At 45.3% G+C, this 16,928-nt stretch overlaps 1 long non-coding RNA gene across 2 annotated transcripts; it reads right to left on the reverse strand.

The window, feature by feature from the left end:
- Window positions 1-308: 308 nt before the first annotated feature.
- Window positions 309-14,895, reverse strand: LOC123364577. Of its 2 annotated transcripts, none has more exons than XR_006577169.1 (5): window positions 14,759-14,895; window positions 6,531-6,654; window positions 4,025-4,131; window positions 3,632-3,679; window positions 309-543 (listed from the first exon to the last, which is right to left on the reverse strand). It is a non-coding gene; the product is annotated as an uncharacterized LOC123364577 (long non-coding RNA). The 2 variants fall into 2 exon arrangements; XR_006577168.1 differs by having other exon boundaries at window positions 309-738.
- Between the last annotated feature and the right edge of the window lie 2,033 nt (window positions 14,896-16,928).

Genomic DNA, 16,928 nt, shown 5'->3' on the forward strand with positions numbered 1-16,928 from the left:
GCCCTATCTCAGTCATGGAGAAACTACCTCAGTGCATTTGTGTCTCCTTACAATGTATTCATTGCTTTATGCACCCAAAGGCTGCCTTGGAGTTTGTTGATAAATTGTATAGTCAATTGCTTGACCACACTTTGGGTCATTTATTTTTTTTATGAAATATACTCAAGAGGCCAAATAACTAGTGTGAGTCAGGTTTATTAATATCGTAAAGGAAAAAGGTTCCATTTGATATCAATCACCAAAGAGCAGTACAGTGTAGCGATGTTACATTCATCTTATGCAGATGATATGCTCCCCAAATTACTCATTTCAGCTGGTATTATTTATGTGATTTTATAAGTTACATCTTTCTTTACACATCACTAAAATCCAATCTATCCACTTGTTTCAGTTCCCTAACTTGTTGCTCTACGAGTAATATCCTCATGGGTGCTCCACTCTAGGTGTGCTTGCGCCCCTGCATCTTTGATCAGAGATTTCACATAAGAGTGTCCATTCAGTCCGTGCATGTGTGTTACTAAGTCAGTAGTAGTCTTTAGCTTCCTAATTTAAACAAAAAATATATAGGTAGATATTTAGTGAGATACTTAGATAAAATAGTTCTATTTCACCTCCAGTTTCAAACATTGTCTGTCATGCCGGGAGGCAATCCTGGTGAGCGATGGACACTCCTGGTACATTCATTGCCACAAGAAATCTGACGTTGCTCAGAAGTATAACATTGTCTGACATTGAAATCTAGAGCCAGAAAAAGCAGGGAAATCAAACTCGATGAAGAGCTTGCTGTGCCCAGCTTCTGACCCAGGCCAGGAGACCCCCCCCTTCCCCCCCCACACACACACTCTGGTCTCCAAGTAAATCTGCTGCGTCCACTGTTTCTGAGCCACATTCCTTGAGGACATATAAAAGGAAGACTTCCAACAATTGCCACACAAGTTTTCCAGGTAGAGAATCTACCTCAAAGAAATTGCAGTCTCTGATTACTTCAGTGACTTAGGCACCATCTGCTCTCCAAACTGGTACCCATGAGGCTGCTGGTTCTTCTGGTACTGAGAGCACTGCTAAACCAAAAGACTGCAAAGTCTCTGGCCTGGAAAGATCATCAGTACCATCAGAGGACCAAGGAGGCAAGAAGAGCTCTTTCTCTGCTCACTCAATACTGAAGAAGCCTGCTTGGGGCTCCAGATGCACTTTCCTTGGACCACCCAAGACACATGGTACCATCTTCTCCCTCAGCCACTATCACTTTTGTGCAGGCCATGGATTTAGTACAACAGCATGCCTGGTACTGCAGGAGGTTTTTTTCCCCTGAGATCTAGCTGTATCTGAGATGCCTGACTCACCACTGCTGAGCTCCAACATATTTTTGGTACCGAGGACATTTGAGATCTCTGGAAATTCACCCTGTACTAATGGTTTCACCTTAGATATCTCTTGATGCTCTACTGTTTCACAGTGATTTAAAGGAAGAGAATTTAGATGAAGACTTTGCCTTGGTCTCCCAAGTATTGGTACAGGGCTCTTCTCCTCATTCCTATAAAGACTCCTTTCCAGAAGTGCCTGAAGAAGCTATTACCACTCATGATACACGGTCTCAGCCAGCAATTCACTTGTATGAGCACCTATAGTGCCCCCTCCTATGCCTTATGCACCACCTCCTTGGCCAGTCTAAGACCCTTGGCCAACCTATCACCAGCAATTCTCCAGGACTTCAAGCACCACTTATCTCAGAGGTAGACAGCCTTCATCACTCCCCCTCTCTGGGAGGCTGTAGTGAGGCGGCCTGGCTCCCAGCTGCACCGGAGAGGGAAGAGCCAGAACAGCCGCCCCAATGGGCAGAGCCACTGCTGCCTGTCCCCGCCCCCTGGAAGTCAAGGGGCGGGACAGGAAGTATAAAGGCCCGGCACCAGCGCTCAGTTGCTGCCTGGCCGCCGGAGAGGACAGACACTGCTGCCCGAGCTCCTGTTAGACCAAGCCTTCCCCGAGCCCGGTACCCTGAGGAGGACTGGCCGAGCCTTCCCCGAGCCCGGTACCCTGAAGAGGACTGGCCGAGCCTTCCCCGAGCCCGGTACCCTGAGGAGGACTGGCTGAGCCTTCCCCGAGCCCGATACCCCGAGGTGGACTGGCCGAGCCTTCCCCAAGCCCGGTACCCTGAGGAGCTGCCCGAGCGTCCCCCTGAGCCGAGTCCTGAGGAGCAGCCCGATCTAGCCAGCCCTCAGCACGCCAAGGAGCCCATGGTGTGGGACCCCGCTGCGGACACCAGTGATGAGCAGGTACCCATGGAGGGGGAGATGGGAAGTAGCCCGGGGGTAGCTGACCCCAGTCTGGCTACGGCAGATTACGAGCCGATGTCGGTGTGTTGCGGTCAGGACCCCACCGACACAGCAGCAGACTAACTGCCGCTGTTAGGGCCCCGGGCTGGGACACAGTGGAGTGGGTGGGCCTGTGTCCCCCCTGCCACCCCCACTCACGGGTGGCAGTCTCCCCCTCACACCAGCGCTCAGGCATAGAAGTCTGGACTTACCTGAACTATTGTTGTTGCTCAGCTCCTGCCCAAGGACCTGAGCCCTTGAACTATTGTGTTTGCTCAGCTCCTGCCCGAGGACCTGAGCCCTTGAACTGACTGTGTGTTTGCTCAGCTCCTGCCCAAGGACCTGAGTCCCTGAACTATTGTGTTTGCTCAGCTCCTGCCCGAGGACCTGAGCCCTTGAACTGACTGTGTGTTTGCTCAGCTCCTGCCCGAGGACCTGAGCCCCTGAATTGCTGTGGGTGTGCTCAGCTCCTGCCCGAGGGTCTGAGCCCAGAACTGCTATCTGGTGCCCCGCCCTGACCTCGGGCTAGGGCTTAAAAGACTGCTTGTTTTGCTCAGCCCCTGCCTGAGGGTCTGAGCCCTTGAACTGCCGTATGTTTTGCTCAGCCCCTGCCTGAGGGTCTGAGCCCACAAACTACTGCTTGTTGCCCCGCCCAGACTAAGGGCCTGGGCTTAAATTACTGTTTATTTTGCTCAGCCCTTGCCTGAGGGTCTGAGCCCTTGAACTACTGTCCGTTGCCCCGCCCTGACTGAGGGCTTGGGCTTCACTGATTGTTTGTTTGTTTTGCTCAGCCCCTGCCTGAGGGCCTGAGCCCGTGACCTACTATTTGCTGCCCCGCTCTGACCTAGGGCTTGGACTTCAGAGACTGAACTGATTACGCGGCCCCGCATAGTGAGGCGGCCTGGCTCCTGGCTGCACCTGAGAGGGCTGAGCCCCAACACCGGATGCTTACAGAGGCCCAATCCACAGGATTAAACCTTTGAGGAGCAAGAACCTAGAGTTGATGAAGAGGTCTCTCTGCTGGTCAACATCTCTTCATCTCCAGATGAAGCAGTTATGCCCACTCCTCAGTCCTAAGTGGATGATTTTAAACAGGTTCCAGCTCTGGTCAAGATAATTGCTGACTCCTTGCAGATCCCTCTTGAAATTTAAAAGCAGCAAAGAGTCTTGTGGCACCTTATAGACTAACAGACGTTTGGGAGCATGAGCTTTCATGGGTGAATACCCACTTCGTTGGATGCATGTCATTGAAATTTAAGAATCACATCATAAACTGCTTGACATCCTGCCTACAGCTTCATCTGCCCACACAGCCTTACCTGTCAATGAGACCCTTCTGGACCTTGCAACCCCGGCTACAATTCCACCTACATGCAAGAGAGCAGATAAGAAATATTATGTTTCAGTGAAAGACTCAGAGTTTCTATTCTCTCATCCCTATCCTAGTTCTTTGGTGGTCTATGCAATTAATGAACATGTAAGGCAGCATCCTGCTAAATCTATGCCCCATGACAAAGATCATAAATGTCTAGACCTAACTGGCAGAAAATCTTTTTTGTCACCATCTTTGCAATACAGAATCGCTAACTACCAGTGTTAATGGTGAAAAATAATCATAAAAATTACACCAAACTGAATTATTTTGTGGAGCAACTATCAGCTGAGCACAGACAGCAGTTCTAGGCAATTATTATGGAAGGCCAGCTGCTCACCAGAATATTGCTGCAAGCCTCTCTCAACACTGCTGATACTGCAGCCCATTCAATCTCTACAGCAGTAGTTATGAGAAGGATGTCCTCGCTCCAGTTTTTGGGTTTTCCTAAGGAGATACAAAATATAGTTGAGGACCTCCACTTTGATGGTTCTAAACTGTTTGCTAACAGTAAAGCCCAATCTTTGTGCACATTAAAGGACACCAGGGCTACTTTTTGTTCTCTTGGGATCTATACATCTGCATATAAGTGAAGGTTTAGCAAATCCCAGATGGCTCAGAGATCCTGTCCTACCCAATTCCCAACCACCCAGAGATCATATGAACCACAACACAAAAGACAGACGTTCCAGAGATGGAAACCCCCAACCTCTCAGCCTTCGACCTCAAAGCCTTCCACCTCCAAGCACCAATTTTGATGAGGTGATCGAGGATCTGAGTTACCATTCTCATCCTTACCAGTTGCACTAATTCAACTTTCTCCCTTCAGTGGCCCCACCTTTACCACTTCAGGCAGGCCTGGGAGTCGATTACTAATACACGGTTTTGAGATTGTATCCACAGGGTACTCCATCCATTTTACTTCTTTTCCACTAACCAACCCCCCTTCTCCATCCCTTTTCAAGAACCCCTCTCATAAGAGCTTGTTTAATCAAGAAATAGACTCTCTCCTTCAAGTGTGTGCTATAGAACCGGTTCCCATGCAGCACAGAGGAAAAGGGTTTTATTCTAGGTACTTCCTGGTGCCAAAAAAGAATGGTGGTTGGAGACCCATCCTAGATTTGAGGCTAGTCAACACATATGTGAAGGCCACAAACATTCAAAATGGTAACACTTGCAGTGATAATTCTGTCACTAGATCCAGGGATTGATTCTCAGCCCGCAACCTTCAGGATGCATATTTTCACATTGCAATCCATCTATCTTACAAATAATTCCTGTTTTACTGTGAGCCAGGACCACTTTCACTACAGGGTGCACCTCTTTGGCCTGTCATCTGCCCCACTGGTCTTTTCAAAGATCATGTCAGTAGTAGCCATGCAAATCCACAGGAAATAATTTTGAGGTTCCCTTACCTGGACGATTGGCTGCTGAAAGGTTGCTCCCTAGAACTAACTTCATGGAAAACCTTCATAGCCATAGCTCTCTTCCTCAAAATGGGCTTATAATTAAACATTCAAAAATCCACTTTGACCCCTGTGCAAAAGTTGCAATTCATAGGATCTCAGCTCAGTTCAGTAGGAGCAAGAGTCTACCTCCCACTGCACATGTCCATGGCCCTTTCTAACATAGCCAATACAATGCAATTCAGCCTACAAGCCCTAGTCAAGAACTGTCTCCAGTTGTTGGAGCACATGGCAACAGGTACTTTCATAATAGACTACAGTATAGAGTCCAAATGCACTGCCTTCAGGGGTGGCTCAGGACTTTTTTATTCACCAAATAAACACAGTTTAAATACACTACTTTCAAAAATCACCTTCATAAAGGAATCCCTCAACTGGTGGAAAGATGATTGCAATGTTTGTGCAGGACTTTCTTTTTCATGTCCTTTCCCAATGATTGTCATAATGACAGATGCATCCGTGCTAAGGCGGGGAGCCCATCTGGACACTCACGCAGCCCAGAGCACACTGTGTGTCAACCTCCTGGAACTCAGGGCAATCAGGTACACCTGTTCCAGTTTCTACCACTAATCGGAGCAAACACCTAAAGGTCATGATGAACAACTTGTCATGCATGTTCTATATCAGCTGATAAGGAAGGGCAAGGTCCACCACCGTCTGCGCCGAGGCTGTCAAGCTTTGGAATTCATAGACTTAAGGTCAGAAGGGACCATTATGATCATCTAGTCTGACCTCCTGCACAACGCAGGCCACAGAATCTCACCCACCCACTCCTGTAACAGACCCCTAACCTATGTCTGAGTTATTGAAGTCCCCAAATCATGGTTTAAAGACCTCAAGGTGCAGAGAATCCTCCAGCAAATGACCCATGCCCCACGCTGCAGAGGAAGGTGAAAAACTTCCAGGGTCTCTGCCAATCTTCCCTGGAGGAAAATTCCTTTCCGACCCCAAAATATGGCGATCATATTGGTGAATATGCAATCACATTGTTATCAGGGCTGCCTATCTTCCAGGAGTTCAGAATATGACAGCGTACTCACTCAGGAGGCACATCTTCCAAGATCACAAGTGGGAGACAGAGTCTATTATACTCCTCCACAGATGCCATCAATGGGGTACCCGCCAAATAGACCTGTTCACCACAGCAGTGAACAAGAAATATGCCCAGCTCTGCTTCAGAAGCAGGCTGGGTCACTGATCCCTTGGGGATACCTTTCACCTTTGGTCATTGGGTCTACTCTATGCATTCCCACCGACTCATCTAATATCCAAAGTTCTACTCAAAATTAAAAAGGACAAAGCTTAGAGTCTTTCTAATAGTTCTGACCTGGCTCAGACCAACATGGTTTCCTTACCTGATACAGCTGGCTTTTTACTCACCAGTCACTCTCCAGGCTGCTCCTTGTCTCCTCTTCCAGGAAGACAATAAGATCCCTTCATCCCAAACTCTGAGTTCTTCATCTTAAAGCATGGCTGGTCAATGGTTTACAGGATTAGAAACAATCTGTTCAGAGGAGGTAAAAAGAGTACTATTACACAGCAGAAAACAGTCTATTCACTACATGTACTCTCAAAAATATTCTACCAACAGCCCCATTACTGCCAGATATACTGGACTATCACTAAAAAGCTCTGGGCTGTCACCGACCTCCATTAGAGTCCACCTAGCAACCATCACAGCTTTCCATTCTCCAACAAAGGATTTTTCAATTTTTGCTCACCAATTGACAATGAGGTTCCTTAGGGGGCTAGAAAATCTTTTTCTGGCAATCAAGCATCCTACACAGACCTCAGTCTGGTCCTTAAATGCCTTACAAGACCACCATTTGAACTGATAGCTACCTTTTCACTCCTCCATTTATCAATGAAAACAGTATTCCTGATAGCCATCATGTCAATATGATGGGTTCGGGAAATAGGGAACCTTATAGTATATCCCCCTTTCACAATACTTTGTCACATTATGACCACACCACAATTTTTTTTTCCAAAAATTTCCTCCAAGTTCCATGTTAACCAACCCATTCATCTGCCACCTAGATAAATAAGAGGGACTGTTACACACCCTTGATATCAGGAGAGCCCTGGCTTTCTATCTTGATAGGACTAAACCCTTCAGAAAGACTCCCAAATTGTTTGTCTCACTTGCAGAATGGATCCTCAATCTCTAAACAAAGCCTTTCCAACTGCATTAGTTCTTGCTATAAATCTTGTAATAGACAAGCACCCTCGACCACATGAACTCATTCTACGAGGTCCATTTCCACCTCTGCAGCCTTTCTCAAAAACATTCCTATCAATAAAATATGTAAAGGCACAACTTGGGCTTCTGTACATAAGTTTGCTGGACACTATACAATAGCTCACGACTCTACTTCCAATGCTATGTTTGGCTCGGCAGTACTTTCTTCCATACTGGACTCAACTCCAAAGCCATCTCTGGATTAGAGGGAACTGCTCAGTAGTCACCTAGAATGGAGCACCCCTGGGAACACTACTCGAAGAAGAAGAAATGGTTATTCTCCCAGTGCAGTATTTATAATTCTTTGAAATGTATGTCCACATGGATGCTCCCCACCCTCCTTCCCTATGCTTAAAGGTCTCTGTTATAGGGCTTCATGGTAGAGAGCAAACAGAGGGCAGTTTGCCTGCAGAATACTATATAATAACCACACAGGCACAAGACTGAGTAGCATACATGCATGGGCCAAGCAGACACTGCTATGAGACATTGCTGATCGAGGTGCAGGGTGCACAAGCATACCTAGAGTGAAGTTCTCATTAGGGAACATATCTTGAAGAACCATAGTTACTGCGTGGGGTGAGTAGCCACCTCTTCTGTTGATTCCTTTGTTTTTGTTTTGGATACTGTCATTCCAGGTACCGATCTGTGAAGGTACTTCCTCAGCTTGTACTTAGACATAGAACAAATGTATCTTGAGTTTGACAAGTTTCCAATCTGCTTGTGTCAAATGCTTACTTCAGCAAATGCAAGATGGTATGTGATACTTAGCATAAGTGAACAGGATTGTGGAATAAGCCAGTATAGGCTATATCCCTGTTCCAATATATATGTTTAATAATATTGGTACTTGATGCATACTAATATATATAAATGGCACCCATAACACACATTATTCACAGATGTATTTATGTGCTAGTCAGGATATATTAGTCAATAAGTATCACAAACCTAAGTGATATTTCTGTGCACTACATTTTGTGCCTATACATATATTTTATATGGCCAAAGGGCAAAATAGTCTAGTGAATAAGATACGGGACTGAGAGTCAAAATACCTGCGGCTCTGCCGCTGACCTGCTTTGTGACCCTTGCAAGTGACATCTCTTCTATGTGCTTCTGTATCCTCTTCCACCTTTTGTTTGTCTTCCCTATTTAGAGTGTATGCTTTTTAGGTCAGTGTCTGTCTGGCTATGCATTTGCACAGCACCATGTACAGTGGGGCCCTGATCTCAGCTGGAGTCTCTAGGTTCTACTGTAATACCACTAATAATAAACCTCCAGTAAAGAGGAAAGGTTACCTATAACCAGACAGCTCCCTAGTGACTTCAGATATGCTAAGAAGTTATTCTAGCTAAGGAAAGTATTACAAACAAACTGTGGAGCTGCAAATCCCTGCCTACCTTTTGCAGGGTAGCTACAGTATTATACCCAAAGAGCTAAAATAGATTGTGAAGGCTGCTGTCAGAATCTAAAATGGCTCAATAGTGCCAAATTTCACAAATCTGATGGCAGATCTGATAGAATTATATGGGCTTTAGTGAGACTTCAGTGATTAAATACCTGTTTCGCTTGATCTCACCCTTCTAGCCCAATGCCTCCTGCAGCCTCAGTTGGCATCCAGTTACAGGTAGTTTCCCAGAGGAAGAATAAATTTTTCTGAGATGTGATGAGACAACACCATAATTAAGAAGAATGTGCAAATGTGCTCCTGCCTCTAAAAAAAGGGTCAACACACGTATTTTAAAAGGTTGCGATACGTCAAGTTGGACACGGTGGCGCACGCCTGTAATCCCAGCCACTTGGGAGGCTCAGGCTGACAGATCACTTCAGCTCAGAGGTTCTGGGTTGCGGTGCACTTTGCCGAGCAGATGTCTGGTGCCACTGCCAGCAGGTGGCTGAAGGACTGACTAGAACAACATGAATGGCATGTTGTGATTGAGCTCCTCTGTGAGGGCTGATGGCCCGATCGATCACGGTGACTATACTTCAAAGCTAATACCATACAGACAAGTCCTGCTGTCTTTTCTCAGATGAAACTTCCATTGATTTCATTGAGAGCTTTGACTGAATTAAGTGGTCTAATCACCTACATAAGAATACTGTGGTGGTAATCTTGGCTGGAGATGGGATGTAGGGGGGGAAAGTACTGACTTGTCTGCATTATCATGACCTTCCCAAGGCTTCACTGCTGCCCATGGACTTGGAGATCATGTTCTACAATATTTGGGAAGTTGGGGATGGAGAGCAAAGATCAGCATCATTCTCCCATCCTAAAGAACATAAGAACATAAGAAAGGCCATACCAGGTCAGACCAAAGGTTCATCTAGCCCAGTATCTGTCTACCGACAGTGGCCAATGCCAGGTGCCCCTGAGGGAGTGAACCTAACAGGCAATGATCAAGTGATCTCTCTCCTGCCATCCATCTCCATCCTCTGACGAACAGAGGCTAGGGACACTGACAAAGTGGTATACAGGCAAGTACAGCTGTATTATCCAGTGCTCCATACCTGAATGCTAACTCATAGGAGAGATGGTTATTGTATCAGGCCAGTGGTAGCACATCCCACCTGATAGTGCAGATGCATGAGAAGCCAGAGAATTCACACGGAAGGAGAAGCTAGGGTGGATTCCCCTGCATCTCTTGCATTAGGAGGCTGCACCTCTGCCTGCCAAATGGAAGATTAGAAGAGAATTTGGTGAGTTCCAGATTTTCTGTTCTCTCCATCCCCTTTTGCAAGGATCTTCCATGTGAAGGTGCAATTTGCTCTAAGGACTGGAAGATGTGTTCATTAAAGGGCCCATGCCAAGGCCTTTGAAGTATTATCAAAGGCTTTTCCATGCCCATTTATCCTCTATACACAAATATATCCAACCTGTATCACTTCTGAGTGCCAGAGAAATTTAAAGATAGACATAGATGGCATCATTCGCCTATGGATTATTCCAGTTTCATACCATTGTAGTTCCGTTATTACCTAGCTCTCATATCGCAATTTTCGTCCATTGATCTCAAAGCACTTTACAGTGGAGGAAAATATCATTATCACCAATTGATGGATGGAGAAACAAAGGCACAGAGCGGTGAAATGACTTGTCCAAGGTCATACTGCAGGTCAGGAGCTGAGCCAGGAATAGAACACTGGTGTCCTGAGTCCCAGTAAAGTGCCCTATCCCCGGAGACTCACTGCCTTCCAATTAAAAATCAATGGAGTTACACTGGTGTAAATCTGGAGTGACTCAATGGTGAATCTGACTCAGGAATGTTGCCTACAGTAAGTTACCAAAACATGACACCATTAACTGTCTACACATGCCAGGAAATTGATCCCATCTTGCTGCATTTCCAGAATTCTTGAGTGGAGTTCTAAACAATCCCTGGATAAATTAAGCCTTCCAGTAACTAAATGAATGAGATAAAATATGCAGTTTGAGTAGAGAACCCATTTCCAGCACTTTAACAGTATGTATGAGAGAGATAAATTCTTTATTTCCCAGTAGGACATGAAGCTGTGACACATTTCACCAGGGGTTTCATAGCTACTTGCTCACATAGAGGACGCAGAACTCATAGAAAGTGCATAATCACGCCTTATCTCGCTGAATTATTTTGGGGGGATTTTACAAAGCTCTGTCTGCTTGCAACTGCTGAATTCATCTTGTCATTTCTCCTTGTCCTTGCGTGTTACAATGCATCATTCGATTAGCCCATGGCTTAGAGCTCATTTAGCTATCATTTTTCTTTTTGTGCTTAATAATGTTTGCTAATGTTTTTAGCAGAGTTCTTGTACACAACAAATACCTGCCTAGTGACTGTAGCTAACAGATGAAGAAAACAATCATTTCAGTGCAAAATAATTTGTTTGCTTAGTCATGAGCCACTGTTAGTCATAAAATCTATGATAAGATGGAAGAAGCCATGAGTGCCAATAGAAAATACCCAATAAAGAAACAAATGACATGCATTCTTAATGTACCAAATTAAGTTATTTTTTTAATGAGAGTTGATTGGATTATTTATTGGAAAATATTTAACTGAGTTTTATTACCTCAATAAGATCACATTAGTCATTTTACTCATCCAATTCTATTTTTGATTCCATTGTTATTCTTGTAAATAGTCAAAGGTGACTAGCATCTCTTTTTTTCACCATCATCCTTGCCTCCTAAACCATGATTATCATCATCATCAATATCAAACCATTCAACCCTATGGTGATCTCTGAACAGTATTCTTCCTGCACCATCTGCCATGTATCTTTGTTCACAGAGTGTTTCCATCCCAAATTTAGACGGATATCTGATTTAGTTTAGCAAACAAACCTTCCCTGGATGATCAAAACCTTCCTTGCCACAGAGTTGGAGAAAAAGCCCAAGTGTTTTAAAGACACACAGGATATTTTTAAGCAAACGTTTTAGCACGTTACCAGAATTCTCAGATGTGAACCTAAGCAAGATGACTTGAAGAGTGAGAAACTGCTGCCACCTGCAGTTGAAAGTTAGTAATTTTCAGTTACATAGGGTGTGTATGAACTTGCACATGTAATTGTGATCAGTTACATTGTTGTGCTATAACTCCCCTATTGTCCTCATCAGAAACACATTGCTGAAGGGCAGTTTAGTGTGGGAAAGCTAATATGCCTGAGCAGTGTTGGTGTGTATATGTCTCTGCTATGGCATGGCCCTGTACCCATTCTATGGTGGACAGGGGTAGGGGGCGTGTTCCAGGTCACGGCTATCGAGAGTCCTCCGGGGCCATTCCCATAATGCATTGATCCCTTTTGCTGCCTGACCCTTAGCCAAAGGTATAAAGGTCCCTGACCAGCCCATTGCTATCAATAGTAGCAGCCGATGTTGAGCACTTCAGAACAGTTTTCTGCTGAAATCTATTGATCAGTACAGGTGATCATGGTCTGAGAGCAGGCACCTAGTCTCTGGAGCACACTCTGCAGTCCTGAGCAATGTGTGGTCAGAGTACACCATCCTCCAGGAGCATACACCTGTAGCAGGAGATTTCACAGAGGCTGGAGAAGGTGGCATTCACCAGACTCTGTCCCAGTGCTTGGAGCACATGAAGGTCCTGTGACTCCTGTGACGAAGGACTCCAACAATTGTTCCAGAAGGGGACTTAGCACATGCCCATGCTTTGAGCTGGACAGGGTGTAAGGATCTGGAAACTAGAAACTGGGTCTGCAGTCAGGACAGCTGATGTTCCCACAGTATCACCAAGAAGCCAGGCAGAGGTACAGCCAGGGAGCACTGTGGAGAGTAGGCACTACAGGAAGTACTGCCCAAAGATGCAGAATGATGGTACCATGTGGTAGGCCAAGCTTCCTATTTAATCCCAGTGGTTGTCCCAGGAAGTTGTCTGGGCAACCACACAGACTTCAGCCCACTGCAATGCCAGACTTGCTTGATCTCCTGATCTCCAGCCTCCAACTCCAGGCTGATTCTGACCCTGATTCCTGCCTCTCAATTCTACCCAGGTACTGCCTTTGACCTCTGGTCTCCACCTTGGCCTGACTCTGACCCTAACTCTTCCTTTTGGGACCTGGCTCTTGCAATTCCTCCAACTGCTGCTCGATGACTACCTTGTGTGCACAATTCAGCCCCGTTGTGACTGCTAGGCCAGATCACCTACGTCCAGGTTGCTTATACCAGGTGCTCTCTAGAACTGCATGTACAGAGTCCGAAGTCGCTCTTGAATTCCTCCTCAATCCTGCTGGCCTCATTGTATGATGGGACATTGATGAGAGAAAGGGCAATGAGGCACCAGTGGGAGAGGAGCATATGATTCTGCACCTCTATCTGGTGAACCCAGTTAAGGAAGTCCTGCCCCAGAAGCCTGAGCACCCAAAGTTACTGCAAGAACCAGAACTCAAGGCTGGTAAGTTTTGTTTTTTTTCTCTCAATGGACCCCCACCATCCCCAACAACATCCTCTCTTGCTACACTGTTACATGCCAGAGCCTCCCCACCACCACCAAGCCCTCCCCCACCACTCCACTGCAACATGGTCCAGGAGCAGCACACGGCTGTAAATCAATGATTTTGCTGAAATCCCATGAACCACTGTAAAGCATTTAGCAGAGCCTATAACAGATTATTAATGAGCAGTCCCCTTGCCCTGTATCTGTTCATTTCTCAGCCAGCACTGAAAGCAATAGCCCTTGGGCAGTGCAAAATAGGGAGGAAATGGAGGAAGGAAGGGAGTGAGTTTTAATAGGGCCTGGGTGAAGGCACTTTGTGCAAAGACCCAACACCACCCATCTTGCACTCCTGTCTTTCCTTCCCTTTATGAATGAGAGCCACACACAAGAGGGGTGGTGGTGGTTGGTGGCTTTTTCTTCAGTCCTGTTATGTCTGGGAAAGGAAAGGGAACTGATGAAAGTTTGTCCGAGGAAAGTCAGAGTGGTTTGTTCCCCGTGACCCTTAGAAATGCTAATTACCATTTCCAGTGCCTGGTGTGTGGCCTCTCCCAGTGCTGAGTCACTCTGCAGAAGAGGGGTGGGTGAAGCATCCACTCCAGCAGTTCCACAAACAGTACCATGTCCCTTAGAAGTGGAGAGGTAACTGGCTTGCAGTGTTAATCCAAAAGATCAGGGAAGAAAATACACTTCTGGAGTCACTCTGTTTCTCCGTCTCTTTCAATGTAGTTCTCTGGACACGGGCTGGACCACTGATGCAGGGAGATTGGAGTGGAAGGTTGGACATTTTCTGTGGTTCTCTCTTCTTCTTCCAAGAGGACTCAATCTGCTAGCATAGAATACAGTAAATTTCCTCTAGGGTTGCCACCTAGTCCTATAAGCATAATTTAGCAAAATTTTGGTGTAGCAGAAATTCAAGCTGGTTCTTCAGGTGGAACACCAGGGCAAATGTGCTTGGTCCACATTCATAAGTCATCAAACAGCTCCACTCAGCACAACAGAGAGGGGTGATCATTAGGAGAAACATCTCTCTGGCATAAGTGGCCGGATGTCCGCCACAGGATTGGAAAGCCACTTCTCTTTTCCGGTCTGGGACCTGGAAAACTGCAATGAGAGCATGCTGGATATCCAGCACAACATCCTCTGCAGGCACCCAAAATCCTTGGCAATTGTAGCCTGATCTATAGATTATGAATAAAAATTCCCAGTTATCCCTTTGAGGGTTGACAGGTTCTCATCCCAAGATCAGGCCCAATATTAATAAAATTATTGTACAGTTGGGAACCCCAATGTGAACAGGTGCAACACTCACACTATAGGAACTCATTTATATTTACAAATAAATAATGTATTAATACATTTAGCAAAGTCACACAAACTCTAACTCAGTAAGGTAGATAAAGATAATACAGAAAGTACATCTGAACATCCATACTCACACCATCCCTGAAATGGTAGCCATTATCTTCCTCATCTGTCACCCTCCTCATCTCTCTCCTACTGCCCCCAGGCTGGAATGCCACTTTTATTATATGTTACGCTGCCGTTACCATGTCTAATGCATATTCAGTAGGGGTTTTTCCCTGTTCTGTATTTGGTTGTCGTGGTAATAGAATCTTGTTGTTGCTATGGCAACTGAGTTAGATTATTAGGGGATAGCCCAGCCAGTTTTGGATGGTTTTTGGTTAGTTCAGTGTGTGGCAATAAATAGCTGCTTTTAAGGTTTACAGCTTTCTGTGTCTGAAGTGATTTCTTCCTAAAACTGTTGTCCCCAAGGATATAACACTCCTCTCTTCCTTATTTGTATTTCCTCCCCTTACCAATGTTAAGGTGTCCTTCTTCTATAGGTTAGTGTATTTATGATTTCACCCCATTATCATATATGTCAATTCATTGCCATGGCACTCTTGTGGTTGGATGTTCCCCAAAACATATGAGTTACCTAAGTTTATCTATGCCAAAGTTCATAGGCCTCAAGACTCATGCTAACTGCTGAAGCCAATCTCTTACAGGATACAAGCCTGTAGGTTCCTTGCATTACTGCTGAATATAATAAAGCAGATTATAATGCAGAGCAGTGAATATAATAGAGGTAAACTGGCCCACTGGGTGACGCAATGGAATCCTCCAAAGCATCCGGGAGGGGAATGTCCCTGTAGCCCAGCCTGCGTTCAGCCCCCAAACCTCATGCAGAAGATGCCCCCATTTGTCCCTCTGTGCAACATTCCCCCTTCCTACCTTTTCAGGCTGAGGAGGAGAGGAAGGGTGAGGAGACCTGTTAAAGAACATTAATGTTTGCCCACTTTTGAGGTAATTTGACTTTTTTGGGGGGTAGTGTGTTCATTTGTTTCTGGTACAAACTGTTTTAGCTCTATATTCAATGTATGTATGTAAATTAAAGTTAGTGTTCACTACACTTGTGTGTGCACCTTGCTTTCCAGATATGATCAACATGGTATTTTCAACACATTATGGATGGGTGAGTAGGATTCACAGCACAAGACTGTGATTTCTGTAATGTGTGGTGCCAAAGAAATGTCATGAATTCTGTCCTTCCCACACCCCTTCATCTCCCCAACAATTTTCTAATGTTAAAACAAGAAAAGGGTTCATTACAGTGAACTAAGTTGTGACATAATTGGTGCTGTGCAAAGCACCAGAATGAAAAACAGAAGATAAGTTAAATTAAATGTCTTAGGGCTTTGTTAACAATGTCATTGACAATACAGACAAAGGAAACAAAATTTAAATTAACAAATTAAATTAACAGTGGTTGTGATGTTCCCCTGATGTTATCTGGACTGGTGATCTGCTAGGTCACGCCAATCCTTGACTCTGGGAGCCAGCCTTACCCTGCTCTGCTGTGAGAACCTCCATTCCTGGGCTGTTCACGCACAGTCTCTGGCATGTAAGCTGCTCCTTGGATTGTGCAACCGAATTACACTAGCCAATATCTCCGGTCCCAGACACAACCCTAGGAACTTCTGTCTTGCATTGTCCAGTTATGCTCGCTGGACGCTGCAAGCTTATATGAGTTCATCAATTTAACAAAAGAAATTGATATGTACCAGGCTTGTTATCCCAAGGGGAGTCTCTGACACACTTCAAACCAAACGCACTGCTTCAGGTAAAATAAACAAACAGATTTATTAACTACAAAGAGATTTTAAGTGATAGGCAAAAAGTCAGAGTGGTTACCAAAAGAAAAGAAAATATAAGCATGCAGTCTACACTCTCAACCCTATTAGACTGAGCAACATCTAGATTAAGCAATTTTTCTCACCCCACTGGATATTGCAGTCCTTAATGTACAGGTTTGTTTCTTAAACCTGGACCAAGCTTCTCTGTTGGAGTCTTGTGTTCTTCTCAGTGTGTTAGTTGCTTGCAGCGAAGGTGGGGGCAGGGGCAGGAAAAGAACCCAGTATGTGTCCACTCTATGTGTTTTATACCATCAGTCCCTTGTGCTTGAGAAGCACAAGTCCAGGCATGTCTGGGGGGCATTGCTGAGACTCTCCAAGCAAGGTTGAGCAATTCCTCATGCAGGTGAGTCATTGCATTGTAGCTCCCTTGCTGGACAATAGCTGTTGATGGCGTGTTTGACAGCCCGCC

This window comes from Mauremys mutica, chromosome 2 (assembly GCF_020497125.1).
Source record: "Mauremys mutica isolate MM-2020 ecotype Southern chromosome 2, ASM2049712v1, whole genome shotgun sequence".
NCBI lineage: Eukaryota > Metazoa > Chordata > Testudines > Geoemydidae > Mauremys > Mauremys mutica.